Source organism: Choloepus didactylus, chromosome 7, assembly GCF_015220235.1.
Source record: "Choloepus didactylus isolate mChoDid1 chromosome 7, mChoDid1.pri, whole genome shotgun sequence".
NCBI classification, from domain to species: domain Eukaryota; kingdom Metazoa; phylum Chordata; class Mammalia; order Pilosa; family Megalonychidae; genus Choloepus; species Choloepus didactylus.
In genome coordinates this window covers 65,684,842-65,709,310 of record NC_051313.1, presented here as the reverse complement: position 1 = coordinate 65,709,310, position 24,469 = coordinate 65,684,842, and the positions used below count along the sequence as shown (strand labels likewise).

General features: G+C 37.9%; 1 long non-coding RNA gene across 1 annotated transcript in view; it reads right to left on the bottom strand.

Annotated features, from left to right (window-relative positions):
* Positions 1-1,761: 1,761 nt before the first annotated feature.
* The window catches only part of LOC119539061, a 69,094-nt gene continuing 46,386 nt past the window's right edge, over positions 1,762-24,469 (bottom strand). The window contains exon 3 of the long non-coding RNA XR_005217781.1: positions 1,762-2,072. This is a non-coding gene — a long non-coding RNA (uncharacterized LOC119539061). The remainder of the gene's footprint in view (positions 2,073-24,469) is intronic.

The following is a 24,469-nucleotide window of genomic DNA, read 5'->3' as shown; positions in this document are numbered from 1 at the left end:
CCTTTTCACTAAGGCTTTCCAGCAGGGCGAGCGTGAAGGGAGCGGTAGCGCCATAATCACTCACTGCCTTTTTTAATTTCTCTAGATATTTTAGACTAAGTTTTTTATATTTAGCTGTTGAGGTGGAACTAGCTTCCTCCCGCTCTCCTTCGCTAGAGTCGGGGGAATCTGATTTATTACTCTCCTCGCTATCGTTACTTGAATCGCCATTTTTGGAGCCGGCGACACCATTTTGGGAGCCGGCGGTGCCATTTTGGGAGCCGGCGACGCCATTTTGAGAATGTTGAGTCTGACTACGCGTAACCGGAAAAGCATAGGCGCGGCGAGTACAATGGAGGCGTGATGAGCAGGCATTTTCTGGAAGCGAAAGGGCTGCAATGCTTTGAGTTGCCGACCGGAGGTCGGCGAGCAAATCGGCGGCATGCTGCTGCTCCTGTTTAAAAATTTCTCTAAAATTATCGGCGTGTAGCCGGAGATTTTCTGTGGCTTCTTCTAAAGCGCGAAACTGGGATAAAGGCGTGACTGGATACGAATGAGAATATGGTTTGAGAAAATCGGGTGCGTAAGGGGGTGGCCGAAATGGAGGAAGGGAGTTATTTTCTAAAGAGGGAGAAATTCTAACCTCCGGTTCCCCCAAAGAGGGAGAAATTTTAGCCTTTGGGTCGATTTCGTGCTGATCGGGCGACAAACTGACTTGACTGGTTGGGGTATTTGGCCTATCCCTGTTAGGATTTTCGTTTAAGGGATATTCAGGCATGTTAATAATTACTGAGTCACACGCTGAAGCAGGGCGAGAGTGCTCTTTCAAAGCTTCCTCTCCTAATTTACAGAGGTTTTGAACGTCTGGAGCTGAAGAGTGGACTTTTAGAATTTCATTAATTAGGTTCCAATAAGAAAAGGCAGTAACCGGGACCTTTTCAGGACCAAAGGTTCGAAAATAATCTTTTAAACAATCTCCAACTCTTAGCCAGCACTGGTGGTCTATAGTACCTTCTCGAGGGAACCAAGGGCAGGTTTTTAACAGAAAATTAAAAAAGCGCGTGAGATCTTTTTTCTTTACTCGTGTTCCTCATGCCTTGAGTGATTGCTTAACTTGACTAACATATAATTCATGTTGGGAAATTCCTTGTCCCATGATGAGGGTGGGGGCTTACCTTTTGTTGCTTTCTTTTCTTCTTCTTCTTTCCTTTCGCCGGCACTGATCGACTGGTGAACGGATCTGTCTCGCGAGCGCGCTTCCCCGCGGTGATCCCGGGTGCAGTGAGTGTGAGAACTCTCTCCTTGAGTGCGGCGTTCTGTCCCTCGCAAAGCTCGATCCCCACGTTGGGCACCAGTTGTCCCGGCGCGCAGGACGATCAACCGAGGCTCCAGCTCCTGCAAGGGAAGAATGGTATGGGACAAGAGACACGAAGAACCACAGCAAGACAGGTTTCTGATCAAGCTGCAAAACTTTATTGAAGAGGCAGGGTATATATACCCTAAGGTAGAGGGAGTGGCTAGTACGAATGGGTGGCGGCCTAGGATTGGTGGCTGCAAAGGCGGGTGGCGGTCTAGGATTGGCTGCTGCTGTTGCTAGGGCGGATGGCAGATGTAAGGCTAGCACAGGATTGGTGGCTACTGTTGCTGGGGTAGAAGGCAGGTAGTAAAGCTAGCACTCTAGGTGCGAATCTTAGGTGCGAATCTTAGGCGCGAACGGCTATCACTTCCGTAGAAGGCTGAGGGCAACTTAAGCCGCTATTGCATCAGCCCTAGCGGTCATGTTGCATATCTCCGGCATCGCTGAGGGTGGATTTTATACATGCTACCTTAATCGTCCCCAACAGAAACCTGGTTCTTTTTCCAGAGATTCTAAAATAATATCCAGACACCAATCACTAATGGAAATGTAACATGTTGAGAGTTTTCTTTTCTTTCTTCTTTTTTATTTCATACTCTTTCTATCAAGTGAGAAAAGACAAGTCCCCAAAGGTCTGGCCCAAACTCTCATGTTATAAAACAGAACACTGTCACCATTTAGCAGCCACACGACCCGGAGTAGCACATTTCACATTGCTGAGCCTCAGTCTCTCCATCTGTAAAACAGAACAAATATTGCCTTATTTATTGCACAAAAGGTTTTTTTTTGAAGATTTACCAAGCTAATATATGTGAACATGCCTTTAAAACACTAAGGAAAATACAAAATAAATTATATTAAAAGTGCAGAGAGGCAAAGAACATATCAAACATTTTCCCTATCCATAAAAACATTTTTAATCTCTAAGTGGATTTTAAGAATGTGTATTGATGAATGAGTAAATGAGTTACTCTCAATGGAAAGAAAATACAATACAATCACACCCCAAACATGAACCCATAGACTATCTTCAATAATTGCTCGAGCGTCAGGGTTAGTCAAGGAGTGAGGATTACGGACAAACTAAGTTGCAAAGCAGAAAGGAGATTTTGAGCCGATGAACAGGGAGATTGTTTCCTGCTTTGAGAAGATAAGGCTTTATCTAACACTTAAAAGGCCAGAAACCACATGTTTGGTCTCCATGATATAATGAGGGTATATAGTACAATAGCCAAAAACTCATTTCAGAAAATAACCTGCGTTCTTTACTTGTCTTTATTGAATACTATAAGGGGTACATGAAGACTGGAGCAAAATTCATTTAAAATTCCTCTGTTCTGTTCACACACATCTCCTCCCCCAACACTTCCTTCATATCCCATAGCAACCCCTTGCTTTAAATCACCCACAAGGATATCATTCCTCCGGCCCCCTGTTGGATACCTTCAGGCTTTGGGAATGGAGGTGCAGGTGTTTGCAAGCACAACCCCCTCACCACTGCCACCACCACCACTGCACTCATGCACCCAGACCTCTAGGAAATATGCTTGCTCCTGCTCCCAAACTTTTTCCTGTGGTAATTGTGATGATTAAACACCTTCCCTTTTCTCTTCCTTTCTTCAGGGGTGGGAGATGATTGTAGACATTACATTAATAATTTATATCCCATCATCTTCATTTAAGGTTAGATTTAATACAGTGGGTTGGAAGTTCCAAATATGGGGAGAGCAGAGAGGCTGGTTTGACATAGTAGGAGACAGAAGCAGGAGCCAGGGGAGGGTTGAGGCAGACCAGTGAGTGGTGATGAACACAGTGATCAGGGCCTCTGTGGTTTATGTGACCAGAAATGTTTGGATGGGGAAGGTGGTAAAGAAGTAGCCAGACCCAATATCGGAATTGGGAATGAAATAGAAATGTTCCTGTGAGTTATGCTTCTTGTTTCTTGGAAGCATGGGACTTGAGAGCTTGTTCAGTTTTCTAGTAGTGAACTACAGATGCACAAATATCCTTGACTGCGGTCGCAGTTGACTCGTCTGGGGGAGGGTGGCGGCCGGTTGCTAAATCCTAGGCTCCCAGGATTGCTCCGAGGGTACCGGCGGGGGCTCTTTCCCGGAGGCGAGGGCGAGGCGGGGGACTTGGCCAGGTCCCCGGCGGGAGGCGTGCAAAGTATGGAGGGCGGCGAGAAAGGAACAGGCGGGACACGTTTCTTTTAGGATGAAGAAAACCAAGAGAGAGAGAGCTTTATTAGGGGAGAGTACAAGCTTATATCGGGCGTTTAGAGGGCGGGGTAGCTGTAGAGGTTAAAGGCTTGGATTGGTTCTGAGAGGGCGCGGAGGTTGATTGAAAAGGGGCGAGAGTTGCTCCGGTAACGGTGTCTGGCAACAATGTATGCGCACTGGTGGTAATGGGAGTTGCACTGGGAACGGGGAGTGTCCGGGCAAGATAAGGGGGTGGGGAAAAGGCGGTTCCCTCCGGCAAGCCTCCCCTAACACTGGTATTTTGGGTGAGGAAATGGGGCCTGCCTCCGGCCTCACTTTCCCAGGCCCGGGGGGCTGCGGAGGGCGCTGTCGCCCGTGCCCACTACCCTCCCCAGGGGTGGATCCGGTCCCCCAGCCCAGGCCCGCCAAGTTGAAGCACGTAATCAGTGTCCCGCACTTGACCAAAGATTAAATTTAATAATTTGATAATTTAATTTTCACAATAACACTGTGAGACAAGTACTAGTAACAGGCCCAATTTTTAAAAGACAAAACTGGCACCAAAGGATTAAGTAACTAACCCATGTGGGAGAACCTGGGTTTGAGCCAAGGTGATCTGGCTCCAGAGTCTAAGCTTTTAGGCACTGCATTATTCTACCTCCCAACCAATAACACTGTCCTGGGAGGGATGCTATTTGAGCAAGAACATGAAAACCTAAGAAGTAGGAATATGAAAAGCAAATCAGTCTTGTTACAGAAGCCTAAGGAGGAACAGTTTCAAGGAGGAAGTTGCAAGGTATGTCAATGTGCAGAAAGGTCAAGGCTTGGAAAAGCATCCATTGATTTGGCCACCAAGAAGTGATTGTTGACCTATGCCAGGCCAGTTTCCATAAGGTATCTACAGTGCTGGAGTATGGAGATGTTTTGCCCAGGTAGGAAGGGAGCAGAGGAAGGAGATGTGATGTGTACCCTTGAGATGGAGAGTTGTCACAAGAAAGACATTTCCCTTCTTTTTTCTTCTCTTCTCCATTCTTTAACACATTTCTAAAAAAGGAAAGACAGAAATTAAAATGACAGTGCAGACAGTAATGATGCCTTTAGTGGTGTGGAAATGAAGCATAGGAAAGGCTTTAGGGAAAGGCTCTGTTTGCAAGACTTCTCATTAGGGATGGACTGAAAACATGTTTGCATCAGGGATGAAATGGAGGGTGTCCTAATTTCCTACAACTGCCATAGCAAAGTAGCACAAACAAGGTGGCTTTAAACAACAGAAATGTATTGCCTCATGCTTCTGGAATCTAGAAGTCCAAAATTAAGATATCAGCAAGGCCACACTCCCTCTGAAATCTCTAGGAGAAAATCCTCCCTTGCTTTTTCTTAGCTTCTGGTGGTTCTTCAGCAATCCTTGGCATTTCTTGGCTTGCAGCTGCAGACTTCAACCTCTGCCTCCATTTCCACATAGCATTCTCCCTTGCCATGTCTGTCTGTTTCCGTGTCCAAATTTCCCTCTTCCTTATAAGGACACCAGTCATATCAGATTAGGGCACATCCTAATCTGATTTGGCTTCACCTTAGTTACCTCTTTGAAGACCCTATAAGGTCACACTCACTGATCAGGGCTTAGAACTTGAACATACATTTTGGGAGACAAGTCAACCCATCACAGAGATCTTGTGAGCGATCGGCCTGCCGCATAGAGATGATAAACCACAAACACCAGGAGAGAGAATGGAGTTTGAACTTCTTAGGTGCCAACCAGATACTGACTCCCACTGCTCAGATCTTCTGTCAACCATTGGAACTAGGTAAACCACAGCCAGCAGGCTGCAACAGGAGTTCAATTTAATCTCTGGAAATCGGTTTACTTAACCTAAAAAAGTCAGAGATTTAACAATCTCTGAGATTGTTTGCATTTTTAAATTTGAAAAATTTCAATTTTAATTTTAATTTTAATTTTAAATATGGCCCTGCGAATATTAACATAAGCTTAGCATTGGCCAAAGATAGCCGCATTGCTCCATAACCATAACTCCCCTTCTCTAGCATCAATTTCCATTGACACAAGGACATAAAATAACTCATTGCCTAAGCCAAGGCAGCTCCTGAAACCAAGTGTGTCAAGGGAGAGAAACATCAAGTTCAACATCTTTGGCATTCTCTCATCCTGACACGTTTTGGCAGAAAGAAAGTTTGAACTGTCACATTTTAGTTACTCAGAATGTCAGCCTATAGATATAGAAGCCTAGATGTTTTATTAAGACCATTGTCTGCTACAAATAAACAATAATAAAAACTTCATGTTAAAAAAAAAAACTTTATTTGCAGCTGAGTCATATTTAGCAATGTGACCTTTAAAAAAGCATTTTACATTGCAGAACTTCTGACTAACTTTGCCATTTAAAATACTTGTCCATGAAACCATACCAGCATGCCTCATATACAGTCCACGAAATTCATAGAAAGTTTCAAAGAAGTGGATAGAAAAATGAAATAGGGAAGATAACTGTTTATTTTCTGTTTTTATGGGAGCCCTAAGAACATGTTCATGCCAATGGCTCAGAATATAAGGAAGCTCTTCTACTTACTACTGAAATGATCTTTCTAAATTTCAAGGCATTAAAATAAATAATATATAGGCCACCTACCACAGGAAAATGTTTAATGTAAAGATTTACTTTTTGTGTCTTTATATCTTTATATTGCTTTGAAAAATATCAGGGCAGAGTTATAAACAAAGTGATATATTCATTTATACTTTATTTCCCAGATTAACTAGATTCTTACACATAAAAACAATATGTGCTAGATTCAAATACATAGTAGTTACTTAGTCTCTGGACTGATGTGCTAAGTCAGTGGGTTAGAGCCTGATCATTTATAAACCCAACACTAAAAGTTAAAATACCCTAGGAACTAATGCTTCACTCTAGTGCCCCCCAGCCACTAGTTAGCAAAGACAGACAGGTAGTTAGACAGTGGGCACTGCTTCTGGAGATGAGTCAAGCATCATCATGATCTCTGAATGTAAAAAGCAGAACATGGTCATATTTTAAATATCATAGTCTCATAAGTATTCAAAGTTCCCTTATTGATCAGTGATTATATATCCAAGCTCTTAGGCATCAAGCTCAAAAAGTTTCTCTAACATTATTTTAATCCCTTTCAAATTCCACTTTTATTTTATCTTCTCCATGGACACATATAACTATTGGTCTGTCCACTTCTATGAAGACTGCCTATGACAATATCATCTTGGGAATGTCAAGATGTCTCTGGTACAACAGTATGTACATCCCCCACCTTGCACCATATTTGTTTGTTTCCTTATAGGGATGATACATTTTCATGCCAATTATCTAGAATCAGTTAATAATTAATAATTACAACAGATCCTCACCTCATTAAAACCACACTGCAAATTAGATCACCACAATCTTGACAAACTTAAAATGTGACTCTCTAAAGTCTCTCTTGAGTCTCTCTCCCTCTCCCGTAAGACGGCAGTAGGTCATCTTATAGACGTCCAAGGGAGCTGAGCTCTATTTTAGTTTCATTGGTATAAAGCTGAAATCTATTTAAAGAATTAATTAACTAAGTGTACATTTTCAATTAAGCCTAAATGCAGAATTATAGATTAAATTACTTTTTATAACCTTACTTGAGTAATATTACTATGGTATCATTATTACTGTAGAACACACACAGTATCCATTATTTGGCAAATCTCATTCCATTTTGTTGTTCATTAAAGGTTATCTCATACTAATGCTTTAATTAAGCCTGTAGAATATTCCACAGTGGTTCTCTAAGAATGCTGGGAGTTGGTCTAATTATTTAAATACATACTGGGACTGCACAGAATGCCTTTCAGCCCTATAAAGGATATAATCAGCTATATAAACACCAGAAAAAAAAGGTAATCAGGCTATTAATACCCGGTTCACAAAAACAGTATCACTGTTTATCTAGCACAGTTCAAGACAGAGACAAGCAACACCATCAATAGAAATATTCTCCATTGGGGTTTGGTAATATGTTCTCATACTTTCTCAAAGCTTAGTCAAAACATCCCAGCAAGACAATCTGTCAGTATTTGCAGGGACACACCTGAGGTTACTTGAGTAATGTGAAAAGAAAAAAAGTTAGTCTACTCTTAACTCAGTTCCTCAAACAAAGCAAACCTAAAATATAATGGTTTGAGTATGATACAGAAATTTCTTTCTCTGTCCAGGTACAGTCTAGATGTGAACAGCCCAGACCTGGTAGAGACAATTTTCCCACCCCCTGCCTATGTCTCTCAAGTTTGCTCCAATTCTCACCATTCCACAGCGTGTATCAGGGCAAAAAATGGTTTGCAGAACAAGTGTATTATCTTGAAGGAGATCACCCAGGAACCCCACATATCTCTTCTTCTCACATCCTATTGGTCAGTAGTTAGCTGCAAAGGAGATGAGGAAATGTCAGATGTAGCTGATGGGAGAGTTTTCTTACCAAAAGGAAGAAGGGGAAAATGGATACTAGGAGAAAGTTATTAGTGCCTGTCACAGTCCAACCCTCTGGTCATCCAAGTATTCACGCATATTCTTCTTTGCACATATAGAACATATTCACACCCTCCCCAAGTCCCATGCACTTTATCCAGCTCAAAGCCCAAGGTCTCTGAGAGATATCTAATGCTTTCCATCAGATCCAAAAGAACTAATACACATCTCTCTGTGTCTCTCTCTCTCTCCCTCTCTCTCTCTCACGTGTATGCAAGCAGTCACACACACACATGCATACTTACAGTGAGAAGTAGAAGAAACAGGATAAATACCATAAAATCTCCCATTCACAAATGCCAAGAATATCATATGCACAGCAATAATGGGTCCACAGCAATGATAATATGATGAGAGGGATTTATGGAGATGCCCTGTCCTGGAAGTATAGGAATTTTCTAGGTTGGACCATATAGTTCTGCTCACTAGGAGGAGCCTCCCCTCTTCATTGTTCTCTGTGGCCCCTGGCATTGCTCTCTATATGTTTTTTTCTCATTCATATATAGTGCCCCATAACCACATGAAGTGGGTGTTGATAAATACTTTCTACTGATATAGGTTAAAGAAGGAGGGATTGTTTTAGAAAAATCATAAGCATTTGTACACTGGATTTGTGGTTTCTTTGACAAAACAATTCCCTCAAAAACGTGGTAGGCTATTGTGGGTTTACTACTGCCCATTGCCAAGTGCAATTACCATTTCCAAAGTTCTCCTCTGGGCACTGTTCTTAGGCTTGGCAACTCTTCCCTTTATTTACTGGCCTCTGTGTTTCCTCAGTTGAATGACTGCTACTAGACTGTTGAAAACAATAAACTTGGGAGGGAAGGCAATGCCTTTAACCTGATCCTAGCCACTGAGTTGACCCCCAGTCTAGATGAGGTATCTTAATAGAATTCCTTTGAGAGAATCTCTGAATGATGGTTTTATCTTCAGAGGATTGCTACAGAAGGATTTATTTTTCCAATTCAGTGAATCCCCAAATTTAACTTGCAGGTCATAGGCAGAGGAAACTTCTATTAGCATATCTATTTTCATTGCCACATCTGCTTCCAAAACTGGCTAATTCTGGTCTGCCTTCACTCTTCTCTTGCAAGAAATAATAATAAGAAGCCAGTAAACATCAGACTTTTGGGCTTTTACATGTAGTTGCCCTAGGCCGGCAGACTCAATAAGCATGTGGTCTGATTTCCAAATTATTGCAATCAAAATGCTACCAAATATTTAGCAACAGCCTACAATCAGTAGCCTCGGAGCTTGCAATATTTGTTGCCTTGCAGCTACTGCCAGACTGCTAAGCCATTATCAAAGAGTTTTGGTTATTGCTATGCAGGGCCCCACTTCTGGGTACCATTTTCTGTAATCATTGGCTACTATGACAAAGAGAGCCCAAAACATAGTGGTCTATAATAAAAATAAAGTTTGTTTCTCTCCCACGAGGAAATGTCAGGGTGAGCATCCCAGGTCTCAGGAGGCTCTACTGTTGGTAGCACATGGCCTCCAAGGTAGCTCCAGTTATGACCATTTTCCATCCAGCAGAAAATGGGAAAGAGAGTCCAAGGCAAATGGATGTTCTTTAAGGAAATGACCTAGAAATTACACGTCTTTCTGGCTACAGCACATTGGCTTGAACTTATTTACATGGCCACACCTAAGTTCACATGTGGTTTCTAGCTGGGAGACCAACTGCTCTGTTAAAACTGGCTGGGGAAAGATTCTAGTACTAAAAGGAAAATGGGAAAATGGTTAGTGAACTCTGCCAGATGGGGATTTCAGAATCCCAGCCCAGTGTTATGCCATTGTTCTGATTCCCTGTTTATACTTACATTCCTACCTAAGAGTCTGCAAAGTAGAGCATATCATGAACTATCTCAAACTCATTTCCCAGGTACTCTGTTAACAGGAAGTATATATTTTACATAAGGGATTTGTGAAAGGTCTATTACCCATTATAAAGTATAATATTATTAAGCATTAGGTGTATATAAATTTAGTAGCAGTGAGTCTGTCATTAAGAGAAAATAATACTAGTTCAACCAAGCAAATTCCACCCCTGGACCTCCAGGGAATGGTATAAGCAGTAGGAAATGGTACCTCAATCAAGGTGATTTTTCTGTGAGGCTCTATCTACAACTGAATTGTTCCCCAAATGACAGCTTCATTGGTTTTCCTCAAACTCATATAAATTCGTTTCTAATTTTCATCAGTAAATCTCTCATGAGCTATAAATCTAAGGGAAGAGTGGGATGATCTTTCCAGTTAGCTTTAAAAACTGATAAATGGCAACCACATCAACACATATCAAAGGAACATGACTGCTCCTGATTTCTTATTTCCTTTAATGAACGCTAGTTTAAGAGGAAGAGATACACATACACACATACCCAAGCCAAATACTGTTAACATAATTTTTTTATCGTCTGGGTTGATAAATAAAAATACACAGTATTCCCCATTCTATACCCAGTATATTACCAACAAGTCATAGAACCTTTTCTCACAAATGCCAGAAGTAGCCTTAGAATCACTATGTGTGGGGTGGGGGGTACCTATTCAACACCCTTACCTATTAAATACACGCACACACATACACACACACTGAGGTCCAGTATCACATAGCAAATTAGCTGTAGATCTGTGGCTAGGGACCAGGACTCCAATTTCCTGACACCAGTGCTCTTTCTTCTGCAAGGTATTGTGATGACTAATTAGTAAATTAATGATATTTGCAATGCTTTTGAATAACTTTATTCGACAAAGGGATAATTATTGAAAGAAAAAGGAGAATGAACTCATAGTTCCCTAGATGGCATTTTAAAAGATATGAAATACAAAAATAACTGCTATAAGCCCTTCTAAATGTTGGGAAAGGAAAAAAAAAATTGCTGTCAATTAAATGCTCATTCAATGTTTGTTATACATATCATATTAAGTTAAATTTATAATACAGTAGAGCCATATGCATAAATGTTTTGTGCACTTTATCATAGATTTGTGTTCCCTTGTATAACAAAAGTGTGTGGAACATGAATATCAATTTTATAGGCCTTTTTAATGGGGTATAATGGGCAGTATTCTGACAAGTTTGGAGAAATAAACAGGGTTGGCCCTTATCTTAGAGTATAAGCTTGGGCTGGTCACCTGACTTTTCTGCACCTCAGTTTTCTCATTGTTAAATTGAAGGGTTTCTTTGGTCCCTTAAAGTGCTCAGGCTGTATTATTCAAAGCATACTTTTGTTGTTTTAAAATTATTACAGAATATTAAACTTGTACCTTTGCTTTACAATGTACCTAAAATAATGCCAACTTACTTCAAACACAAATCTGAAAAATTATATACCTCCTCAATTTTCTAAGTTGACATCTAAATTATCTCAAATGTAATAGTTGCAAAGATGCAATTTCTAGTAATTGTATATTACGTATGAGATTTAAATATACTTGAATTGCAGATTTAGCTCATTCAATTTATGAAACATATTTGCTATATGAAACCTCAGTGGCAAAGCCAGTCCTTGTGGTCAAACAAATCAGTCAAATCATACTTTTTCTGCCATTAAAAAATCCAACTTCAAAAAAATTTTTAAAAAATTCAACTTCATTTTTCAATTTGACTAAAAATGTCAATATATGCTCCATGGCAACAATTTCATTTCTGAAGCCTAATTCTATAATACACACAGTGACAGGTAGGCACAGACCCTTTCCATCAGTTGGAGATTTGAATAAAATCAGGCCTTGCTCTCTTAATATTTGTTTTTAACCAAATCTAGGAGTCTTCTTCAGGAGCTCTACATTTTCAAGCAGTCCTTTGGTTAGTGCCCTGAAGTTTTGCATACCCTGGGAAATGCATCATAATAAGATTCACGATGGGTGAGAGGTGTGCATTTCTTTTCTAAAGTAGGAGACAGTAAATTATGAACAGGTAGGTGGGAAAGAAATAAAACTGACTGCAGGAGTGGTTCTCAGAAAGATCAGCTGGAGGAAGGGAAACTATGGAAGATGACTTTTTTACAAAATGATTCCCTGGAAGCTGCCCAACCCTGTGTAGTCCTGATATTGTATTTTTTGGTATGGAACTTCACTTTTGACTTCTTATAGGTTTTAAAATGAGAATACATAAAATGTAATGAGAAATCCATGGTCTGGGATATGTGAAGTACAAAGAAATATTTGTAACAAGTACAACGAAAAGGTGGGGATGGAGGAGTATAGGCAGAGTGAATGCATGTGCTAATGAAGTTAAGTTGGTGTCAAATCAAACATGATTGTTATATATTTAAGATGTTAAACTTAAGTCCCATGGTAACCACAAAGAAAGTATATGAAAAAAAAATACAGGAAGAAATGAGAGGGACACAAGATGGTACAATACAAAAAAAAATGAGATAATGTATTAACAGAAGAATGGAGGAACAAAAAAAAAGGTATAAGACTTAACAAAGACCAAATACCAAAATGGTAGAAGAAAAGTCCTGCTTTATCAGTATTTACGTCATATGTAAATGGATTAAAGTCCTCCACTAAAAGGCAGAGATTGGTAGAATGAATTCAAAAGCAAGACTTAAATATATGGTGTTTCTGAGAAATTTACCTTAAATTCAAAGACACAAGTAGTTTGAGAGTGAAAGGATGCAAAAATATATACTATGAAAATAGTAACCAAAAGAGAGCTGTGGTAGCTATACTAATATCAGTAAAATAGACTTTAGGTCAGAATCTGTTGTGAGGGACAAAGAAGATCATTATATACTGATAAAGGGGACAATTCAGAAGAAAATATACCAGTTATAAATCTACATGCACCTAATGGCAGAACCCCAAAATATAAGAAACAAATATTGACAGATTTGAAGGGGGAAATAGAGAATTCCCCATTAATAGTAGGAAACTTCAATATACCACTTTCAATAATAGATAGAACATCTAGGCAGAAGATCAATAAGAAAATAGAAGAGTTAAACAATACTATCAACCAACTAGACCTAGCAGATATAGAGAGAACACTTCATCCAACAGCAGCAGAATACACATTCTTCTCTGGTGCACATGATTCATTCTGAAGGATAGACCATATGTTAGGTCACAAAACAGTCTCAATAAATTAAAAATTTTAAAATCACACAGTTTATCTTCTTTGACCACAATGGAATGAAGCTAGAAATCAATAAGAGGGATAAGTGGAAACTACACAAATATGTATAAATTAAACAATGTACTTTTTTCTCCCCATATACCACCCTATTATTAACCTTGCATTAGTGGGTGTATTTATTACAATTCATGAAAGAACATTTTTATAATTGAACCATTAACTATGGTCCATCATTTACAATAGGATTCATCATTTGTGCTGTACAGTCATATAAATAATGAATTCTTAAAAAACCAGTGGGTAAAGAAATATCGAGGGAAATTAGGAAATATCATCAGGTAAGTGAAAATGAAATACAACATATCAAAACCTTTAGGATTCAGCAAAGGCAATGCTGAGAGGAAAATTTCTACCTCCAAATGCTTAAGTAAAATGAATTTCTCAAATCAGAAACCTAACCTCGCAACTAGAGGTTGTAGAAAAAGTAGAGCAAACTAAACCCAAAGTGGGCAGAAAGAAGGAAATAATAAAGATTAAAGCAGCAATAAATAAAATCAAGAATAAAAAAATAGAATCAACAAAACCAAAAGTTGGTTCTTTGAAAAGATCAATAAAATCAGCAAAACTTTAGCTAGACTGACAAAGAAAAAAAGAGAGAGAATGCAAATAACAACAGAAATAAAAGAGGGGAGGCACATTACTACTTAGGCCCCAGAAATAAGGATGTCCTGATTATATTATTCCATTTTCCTAGTAACTACTTAGAATCATTACATGAGAAAAACAGCATTGCATGATAGGTATAACATAGACCTAAAGTCACTGAACTTAAATACAGTGTTACAATTGCTATAATATGTATGTGGCAGGTACAGAACTTCACAAAGGAGGAAGAAAGTTGCTGAGACTGAGTATCTCAGGCTTTCCAAAAAAGTCATCTTGATGGGAGTTTTGCAGGGTGCATAGGGAATTGCCAAACAGATGAGTAGAAATCATTAGCATGTGCAGGACTCAGAGACCAGAAGCATCATGATGGCTTCAAGAAACCATTAGTAGTCTAGTATTGCTGTGTCAGAAAGTGAAGGACATTAACCAGAAGAAGTAAGAAAGGACCAGACCACACATGGTCTCACAGCCCATGCTAAGAAGCTTGAATGTAATTCAGTAGGTAATGGGAGCTACTAAAAGTTTTAATAAAGGAGACTGGTCAGGAGATCTTGGCTTAGTTAAGGTAAGAAATGACAGAGCTTGATTGAAAGACATTAGCTATGACAAAGAGAAGATGGAATTTATTCATAAATGGTGAAAAATGGACAGATCTTGGTGCAAGCTGAGATGGAGATGTGTGAACTGAGATATGACAGGGGTACAGGAAAGGATAGTAGAGCAGGGTTCCTTTCTTAAGTGAGGATCCAGCCCACCCTCTGCTATGAATGGTGGACCTCAGTGTTCTCACCTCTCCAAATAGAGGCGAGAAAAAATTACCTCAAAGTCCCCCTTCCAGTGAAAACTTGATGCAATCTGACATTAAGGATCTAACCTTTCAGGAGGATAGAGTGAGGAGCAGCTCCAGTGTTAGGCAGAAAGCTGGAGGGATGAAAGCCATTTACACACACACACACACACACATACACAACAGGCTTGTTATCAAAGTCATTTAATGCTAATAGCCACAGATTCTCAAATATCTTTAAACTTGGACATATTTGACAAGTTTGAGGCCTTATTCATCCATCTCATGTTTGAAAGGAAACAGGAATGTAAATTCTTTAAGGAAGACAAACTCTATATGGTACTCGGTACCTGGTGCACCGTGCCTGCTTCACCCTTAATGAAATCTAAAATGTAAGTGCTCGATTATGATGATCTTCCAGACATTTAAAACATTGTTTTGCATTGGAAATGAATTTCACTTATACCCACATCTGGAAGACCATGTAGGGATCAATAATATATACAAAGTGCCTCTCACACAGAGTGCAAAGACCTTTGTGTCTTTTGTGGAGGAACAGAGGAAACTAATAGCAAATCCCACAGGTCCCCAAAGTTCCAGTAACTTTGTAGGCTAAATAGATTTTTGCAAAGCTAATGATTTTTTGGAGTTTTTACCAAGTTATTTACTTGATCAACATAGCAACATTCCCTTCCCTTATATATTCTATTTTTCTTCTCCAAATACAGAGTTGAAATATATGATACCTAATATTATTAGACAATAAACTTGGTTCATCTTCCATCCAAGAAACTCTAAAATTATAAGTTAAACACTCTTTTAGTTCACTACAGTCAAAATCTATTATTCTTTATAAAAGAGTTCCCTCATTAGCAAATAACTTTTCTACCAAAAATGATTAACATAAAAATTATAAGCAAAAAGGATTGGGTATTGTAATAAGATCAGAAATTGCTACAAACTCAAAGGTAATTAATTTAGAAGTTTTTAAATGCAGGAAATATTATTACAAAGTTGAATTTATGGATGATAGTGCTTCTAAGACAAAACCCTCAAAGACCATTAACAAATAGTTCTCAGTTTTCTGCGCCAACTCCATTCACATGGTCAACCAATTCATTTCTCTTACTATGTGTATTCATTCAAAAATATGTTGATTAAACAATACATTCTTAAATAACCAAGGTGTCAAAGAAGAAATCACTAGGGAAATAAGAAAATACTTAGACACAAGTGAAAATGAAAACACAAAATACCAAAACTTGTGGGATGCAGCAAAGGCAATGGTCAGAGGAAAACTTAGCTATAAACACATTAAAAAAAAGAAATCTAAAATCAATAACCTAACTTTACACCTTGAAGAATTAGAAAATAGTAAACAAAATTCAAAGCTAAATAAAGGAAGGAAATAATAAAGACTAGAGCAGAGATAAATGAAATATAAACTAGAAAAATAAAAGAGAATCAACTAAACTCAAGTTGGTGCCTTGAAAAGAATAAAATTGACATTTAGGTAGATTGACAAAGAAAAAAAGAGAGAAGTTGCAAATAACTACAACAAGAAATGAAACTGGGGATATTGTTACCAACCTTAGAAAAATAAAACAATTATGAGAGAGTATTATGAACAAGTGTATGCAAACAAATTAGATAATTGTTCAGGATTGTTGGAGCTGCCATTATGAAAAGTACCAGAAATTCATTTCTCTCAGCCTTTTATAAAGGGGGTTTATTTGGTTACAAATTTACAGCTCTAAGGCCATAAAAGTGCCCAAACTAAGGTATCAACAAGAGGATACCTTCACTGAGGAAAGGCCAATGGCATCCGGAACACTTCTGTTAGCTGGAAAGGCATGTGGCTGGCATCTACTGGTCCTTTGCTCTCTGGGGTTCTGTCTTTGCTTTTCTCTCTCAGCTCCTGTATGTCCTGGCTTCTTTCTCCCAGGGCATTTCTCTCTAAGCATCTGAGGGTTCTCTCTTAGCTTCTCTGGCGCAGATTCTGGGCTTCTGTTTTAGCTTAGCATCTCCAAACCTCCTTCTGTCTGCATCTCCAAGCATTGGCAAGTGTCTGGGTCTGTGTTGGCCCTTAACTTCTCTCTTAAATACTCCAGTGAACTGATCAAGACCCACCCTGAATGGGCAGGGTCCGCACCTCCATAGAAATAATTCAATCAGAATTTCCACCCTAATCCACAGACTAATCAGTCTGCCCTCACAAGATTGCATTGAAGAATATGGCTTTTTGGGGGGACATAATATAATATATACAAATTGGCACAATAATCTAAATCAAATGGAGAAAATTCTAGAAACACACAAATTGCCAAAACTGACTGAAGAAGAAATAGAAAATCTCAACAGACTCATAACAAATAAACAATTAAAACAGTAATCAAAAACCTCCCAACAAAGACCAGATGGCTTCACTGGTGAATTTTACTAGACATTTAAAGAAGACTCAATACCAATCCTTCTCAAACTTAAAAAAAAAAAAGATGAGGCGGGACTACTTCCTGATTCATTCCATGGGGCCAGCATCGCTCTGATACCTAAGTCACATAAAAACATAACAAGAAAAGAAAATTACAGACCAATATCCCTTATGAATATGGATGCAAAAACACTCAACAAAATATGAGCAAACTGAATCCAACAGCATATTAAAAGGCTTATACATCATGATCAAGTGAGATTTACACAAGGAATGCAATAGTGGTTCAACATATGAAAATGAATGGATATACTTTACCACATTAATACAATGAAGAAAAAAACATATGATCACCTAATTAATGCAGAACAGCACTTGGCAAAATCCTACACCCTTCAGCATTAAAACACTCAGAAAACCAGACATAGAAGGGAACTTCCTCAACATGATAAAGGGCATTTATGAAAAACCCACAGCTAATATACTCAATGGTGAAAAACCAAAAGCTTTCCCCCTAAGGTCAGGAACAAGGCGAGGATGTGTGCTTTCACTGCTGCTATTCGATGTTGTACTGGAAACTCTAGTCAGAGAAATAAGGCAGGAAAAATATGAGAAAGGAAGAAATAAAATTATATCTATTTGTAGGTGACATGCTCCGATATAAAGAAAACCTTAAAGAATCCACAAGAAAGATACTAGAGCTAATAAATGAATTCAGCAAAGCTGCAGGGTACAGTATCAACATACAAAATTTGGTGTGTTTCTATATACCAGCAATAAACAATCTAAAAAGTAAATTAAGGGAACAATTCAATTTAAAATAGCATCTAAAAGAATAAAATACCTAGGAATACATTTAACCAAGGATGTAAAAGGCTTATCACTGAAAACTGTAAAACATTCCTGAAGTAAATTAAAGAAGTCCTAAATAATGGAAATATACCCTTTTTTCATGGATTGGAAGACTTTATATTCAGGTTATTTATTTATTTTAGTGTTTGTTTTATTAGAGAGGTTGTAGGTTTATGAACAATCATGCATAAAATAAAGGATCCTGTATACCAATTCACCAACAACACCTTGCATTGGTGTGGAATATTTGTTACAATTGATGATAACACATTTTAATAATTGCACTATTAATTAAAGCCAATGGCTTAAATTAGGTTCACTGTCTGTGTGGTATAGTTCCATGGATTTTTTTAAAAAAAGTTTATTCTGTTACCATATATACAATCTAAAATTTCCCATTTTAATCATATTCAGATATATAGTTCAGTTTTGTTAATTGCATTCAGTGTTGTTCTACCATCACCACCATCCATTACCAAAACATTTCCATCATTCCAAATAGGAACCCTGTACATTTTAAGCCTTAACTTTCCACTCCCTATCCCCATCTCATCCCCTGGTAACTTATATTCTAGATTCTGAATCTATAAGTGTGCTTGTTCTAATTATTTCAAAACAGTGAGATCATATAATATTTGTCCTTTTGTGTCTGGAGATATTCAAGGTTTATCTGTGTTGTTGCATGTATCAGGACTTCTTTCCTTTGAACAGCTGCATAATATTTAATTGTATGTATATACCACATTTTATTTATCCAATCCTCAGTTAATGGAACTTGGGTTGCTTCTAGCTTTTGTAACTGTGAATAATGCTGCTATGAACATCAGTAAGCAAATATCTGTTTGAATCCTTGTTTTCACTTCTTTTGGGTAAATACCTGTAGTAGGATTGCTGGGTCATATGGTGGTTCTCTACTTAGCTTTCTGAGGAACTGCCAAACTGCCTTCCACAGTTGTTGCACCATTTTATATTGCCACCAGCAATGAATGAGTGTTCCTATTTACTCACATCCTTTCTGACACTTATTTTCCATTTTTTAAATAGCAATCATTCTTATATAAGGTTTTTAAAACCATCATTCATTGTGGTTTTTATTTGCATTTCCTTGATGGCTAATGATCAGCATTTTTTCCATGTTCTTTCTCTTCATTTGTGTATCTTCTTTGGAGAGATGTCTGTTCACATGTTTTGTCCATTTTTAAATTGCGTTGTTTGTCTTTTTGTTCTTAAGTTGAAGGATTTCTTTTTATATTCTGGATATTAATCCTCTATTGGATATTTGGCTTCCAAATATTTCCTCCCATTGTGTAGGTTGTCATTTTACTTTCATGATAATATCCTTTGAGGAACAAAAGCTTTTAATTTTTATGAGGTCCAATTTATCTACTTTTTCTTTTGTTGCTTGTGTTTGGGCATAAAGACTAAGAAACCATTACCTGACACATTGTGCTGAGAATGCTTCACTTTATTTTCTTCTAGGAGTCGTACAGTTGTGGGTCTTCTATTTAGGTCTTTGACCTATTTTGAGTTGATTTCTGTATATGGTGTGAGATAAGGGCCCACTTTCTTTTCTTTTTGCAAATGGAAATCCAGTTTTCCTAGAACCATTTGTTGAAGAGACTGTTCTTTCCCAATTGAGTAGTCTTTGTCACCTTGTCAAAAATCAGTTAGCTGTAAATGTGATGAGTTTTAATATCAGGAAGTATGAGTTCTCCAAGTTCATTCTTCATTTTCAAGATGGCTTTAGCTTTTGGGGCCCCTTAACCCTCCATATAAATTTAATGATTGACTTTTCCATTTCTGCAAAGAAGGTTGTTGGAATTTGTATTTATATTTCATTGAATCTATAAATTTCTCTGGGTAGGATTGACATCTTAATGATATTTAGTCTTCCAATCCCTGAACATAGAATGCCCTTTCATTTATTTAGGTCTTCTTAGATTTATTTTAGAAGTGTTTTGTAGTTTTCTGTGTGCAAGTCTTTTACATTCTTGGTTAGATTTATTCCTAGACATTTGATTTTTTTTTAGTTTCTATTTTGAATGAAATATATTCTTTATTTCTTCTTCTGAGTGTTCATGCTTACATAAAAAAAAAGACCACTGATTTTTGGGTGTTGATCTTGTACCCTGCCACTTTGTTGAATTCATTTATTAGCTCTAAGAGCTTTCTTGTGGATATTTCAGGATTTTCTGTATGTAGGATTATATCATCTGCCTAATTTCACTTCTGATTTCCTCTTTAAACCACTGGTTGTTTAAGAGTATTTTAATTTTCACATATTTGTGCATTTTTCATTTCTTCCTCTGTTATAGATTTCTAGCTTCCTTCCCTTGTGGTCAGAGAATATACATTGTGTTATTTCAATATTTTTGAATTTGTTGAGACTTGATTTGTGACAGCATATGGTCTATCCTGGAGAATGATCTATGTGAACTCGAGAAGAATGTATATTGTTTTCATTAGGTTCATGTTCTATATATATTTGTTAGATTTACTTGGTTTAGCATACCATTTAAGTCATATAGTTCCTTATTGATCTTCAAACCAGATGTTCTGTCTGTTATTGAGAGTAGTGTGTTTAAAGTCCCCTGCTATTAATGAAGAACTGTCAATGTCTCCCTTCAAATCTATAAGTAGTTGCTTCATATATTTTGGGACTCTGCTTTTCGGTGCATATATATTTATAATTGCTACATCTTCCTGGTGAATCGTCCCCTTTCTCAGTATATAAATGACCATCCTTGTTGCTTGTAAGTGTTTTTGACTTACAGTCTGTTTTATCTGATATTGGTATAGCCACCCCTACTCTCTTTTGGTTTCTACTTGCATAGTGTTTTAGTCTGTGAAGCTGTCAAAATGCAGATACTGTGTAACGGGTTGGCTTTTAACAATGGAAATTTATTAACTTACAAGCTTACAGTTTTGAAGCTGAGAAAAATGTCCAAACCAAGGCTTAACTTTAAGGTAAGTCTCTCATACACAGCATATAGTTGGGTCATGCTTTTTATTCCATTCTGCCAATCTCTACTTTTTGACTAGAGAGTTTAATCCATTTACATTCAAAGTCATTACTGATAATTCAGGACTTGCCATTTTCCTAGTTAGCCTTTGTAAATATTATACTTTTTCCCCTCAATTCCACTAAATCTACTTTTATATTTATTTGCTTTTATGTGTTGTACCATATTGAATGCCTTCTCATTTCTAGCTGGATATATCTTTGATGTCTTTTCCTGTTAGTTACCAAGGGGTTGAAATTTAACATCCTAAATATATAACAATAATTTGGTTTGATACCAATTTAACTTTAATAGCATGCATATATAGTTCTCCTATATCCCTCTGTCCTCCAAACATTTTTTGTACTTGTTACCACTGATATCTTTATACATTGTGTGTCCAAAAGCCTAGATTTATCATTATTTTTAATGCATTTTCATTTTAGCACCTGCAAGAAGTAAGAAGTGGAGTTACATACAAAACAATACACTAAAACAATACTGGCATTTATAATTACCAAAATGGTCACCTTTACTGCAGGTCTTTATTTCTTTATGCTGCTTTGAGCCACTGTCTAGCAGCCTTTCCTTTCAGTCTGGGGGATTCCCTTTTGCATTTCTTCTAGGGCTAGTCTAGTGGTGATGGAGTCCCTCAGCTTTTGTTTAATCTCTCCCTCATTTTTGAAAGAGAATCTCACCAGATAAAATTTCCTGGCTGGCAGTTTGTTTTACTTCAGCACTCTAAGTATTTCAACCCACTGCCTTCTTGCCTCTATGGTTTCTATGAGAAATTGGCACTCAATCTAATTTACACTCCCTTGTGTGTAACACATTGCTTTTCTCTTGTAGCTTTCAGAACTTTCTCATTGTACTTTGTATTTGATAGTGTGATAAATATATGATGGAGTGTATTTTCCTTCATGTTTATCTCGTTTTATATTCTCTGGGCTTCTTGGATGTACATATTCACATCTTTTGTTAAGTTTGGGAAGTTCTCTGTCATTATTTCTTTGACCATTTCTTCTACCCCTCTCTCTCTGTCTTCTCCTTCTGGGACTCCCATACTGTATATATCGGTGTGCTTATGGTGTCCCATATCTGTTTTAAATTATTTTCATTTTTAATATTTCTTTTTTCTTTCTCCTACTCATCATGACTCATTTTAAGTGTCTTGTCTTCAAGTTCACTGATTCTTTCTTCTGCCATCTCCAATCTGGTCCTGACACCCTCCTGGGCATTTTCCATTTCAGTTATTGTGGTATTCAACTCCAGTAGTTCTTTTTGTTTCCCTTTTAAATTTTCTATCTCTTTACTTAGACTCTCCTATTTTTCATTCATTGTTTTCCTGATATCTTTTAGTTTTTTCTCTGTATTTTTGTTCATCTCCTTGAGAATTTTTATGACCATTTTTTTAAAGGCTTTGCTTGGTATGTCCATGTTCTCATCTTCTTTGTTTGGGTTTTCTGGATTTTTATCTTATTCTTTTGGATGGACCATGATTTCCTGTTTCTTTGTTTTTGTTTTTGTTTTGTTCTTTTTGTACTCTTTTGTTGCACATTGCACATTTTGATATTTTAAAATGTTATCTCTGGGATTTGCTCTCTGGGTTGACTCTTTCTTGGGCTTGTAATCAGCTGGTGATAAGATAGAGATTTTCTTGAGACTGCTCTCCTATCAGGAAGGTCTGCCCAAGGCAAATGCAGTCTGCAGGGTTTTCTCGGTCTTTCTGGGCCTCTGTCTTGTCCTGGACTTTTGTGTGTCTGCTGTTTTGGAGTTCCTCTGCTTACAGCAGTTTGGTTGTCCCCTGTTTCCCAGGAGACAGACCTCCCTCTCCCAGGTATTTGATCCCCTTAGGCCTTTGTCCCTTTCTGTCCATCTTTATAGTTTTCTATACACCTTTCATTATCTCATGCTGCTTTTGCCTGAAGAGAAAATTCTAGGTGGATGGTCATCCCAGAGATGACTTTCCCAACCAAAACATGTACCCATGAAGGGGACAAAGACTGGCTCCAAAGTGCCCTGGAGAGGGGGTCAGAAAGGGCTCCAAAGGTGAGTTTTTCTGGCCTGCCCAGCAAGTGCAGCCCTACAGCTAACTGTCCCCCCAATCCTGCAGAAGTGTTGTGTCTCTAAATCCCCACTACCTCCACCCCTGCCTGGGGAGTCTTGAAACAATGGTTGCCACTGCCTTTGTTGGGTGGGTTGAAACAATAGCTGCTTTCAGAACTGGGACCCAGCAATCCAAATTCGCTAATCAAAAGCCATGACCAATGATTGCCCATGCCTACTCTTGTTCTTTGGGAAGAGCATTTTTAAGTTCCTTTCTGTCACCAGCAGCTAGCCGAGACAGTAACCCACCACAGCCTGACACAAGAGTGGAGGTCGGGTGCCAGTAGCCACCTCACAGAGGGAGCAATTTAAAGTCTTTACTGTAGTTTATCAGTCTCTTCCAGCTGCTCTTCCCTGGATGCTGTACAGTGTTTTTCTGGGCTCTGGAGTTTCAAAATGGTTGTTTCAGACAGTTTCTGCCTGTTTAACAGCTGTTGGGGGGGGGGGGACTGAGCCCTAGAGCTCCCTACTCTGCCGTCTTCCCCAGATGTCTCCAAGACCTAGTATTGTTAATATTGTCAGTACAACCCAAACTGATATACAGATTCATCACAACTGCTATCAAAATTCCAGTAACCTTTTTTGCAGAAATCATAAAGTCAAACCTCAAAGTCATATGGAATTGCAAGGAACCCAAATAACCAAAACAATCTCAAAAAAGAAAAAGTTGGAAAACTCACACATCTCAATTTCAAAACTTACTACCAAGCTACAGTATTCAAAACTGTGTGGCACTGGCTTAAGAACAGACATATAAACTAACAGAAGATAATTGAGAGTCCAGAAATAAGCCCATACATCTATGGCCAGTTGATTTTTGACAAGGATATGAAGAACATTCAATGAGAAAAGAATAGTCTCTTTAACAAATGGTGCTGGAAAACTGGATCTCCACATACAAAAGAATGAAGTTGGATACCTATTTCACACCATATACAAAAATTAACTAAAAAATGGATTAACACCTAAATATAAGAACTAAAACCATAAAACTCTTACAAGAAAGCATAGGGGTAAATCTTCATGGCCTTGGATTAGACAATGAATTCTTAGATATGACACTAAAAGCAATAGTAAGAAAAAATATAGATAAATTAGACTTCATCAAAATTTAAGACTTTTGTGTATCAAAGGACATTATTAAGGAAGTGAAGAGACAAGCTATAGAATGAAAGAAAATAGTTGCTAATCAGATGTCTGACAAGGGTCTAATATTCAGAAAATATAAAGAACTAAAACTCAAAAACAGAAACACAAACAACCCAATTTAAAAATGGGCAAAGGACTTGAATAGACGTTGTTTCAAAGAAGATATACAAGTGGCCAATATGCACCTGAAAAAGTTGTTCAACATCATTAGTCATTAAGGAAATGCAAATCAAAACCATGAGGTATCACTTCACATCAACAATGATGGCTGTTATTTTTTTTAAGTGGAAATTAACAAATGTTGGTGAA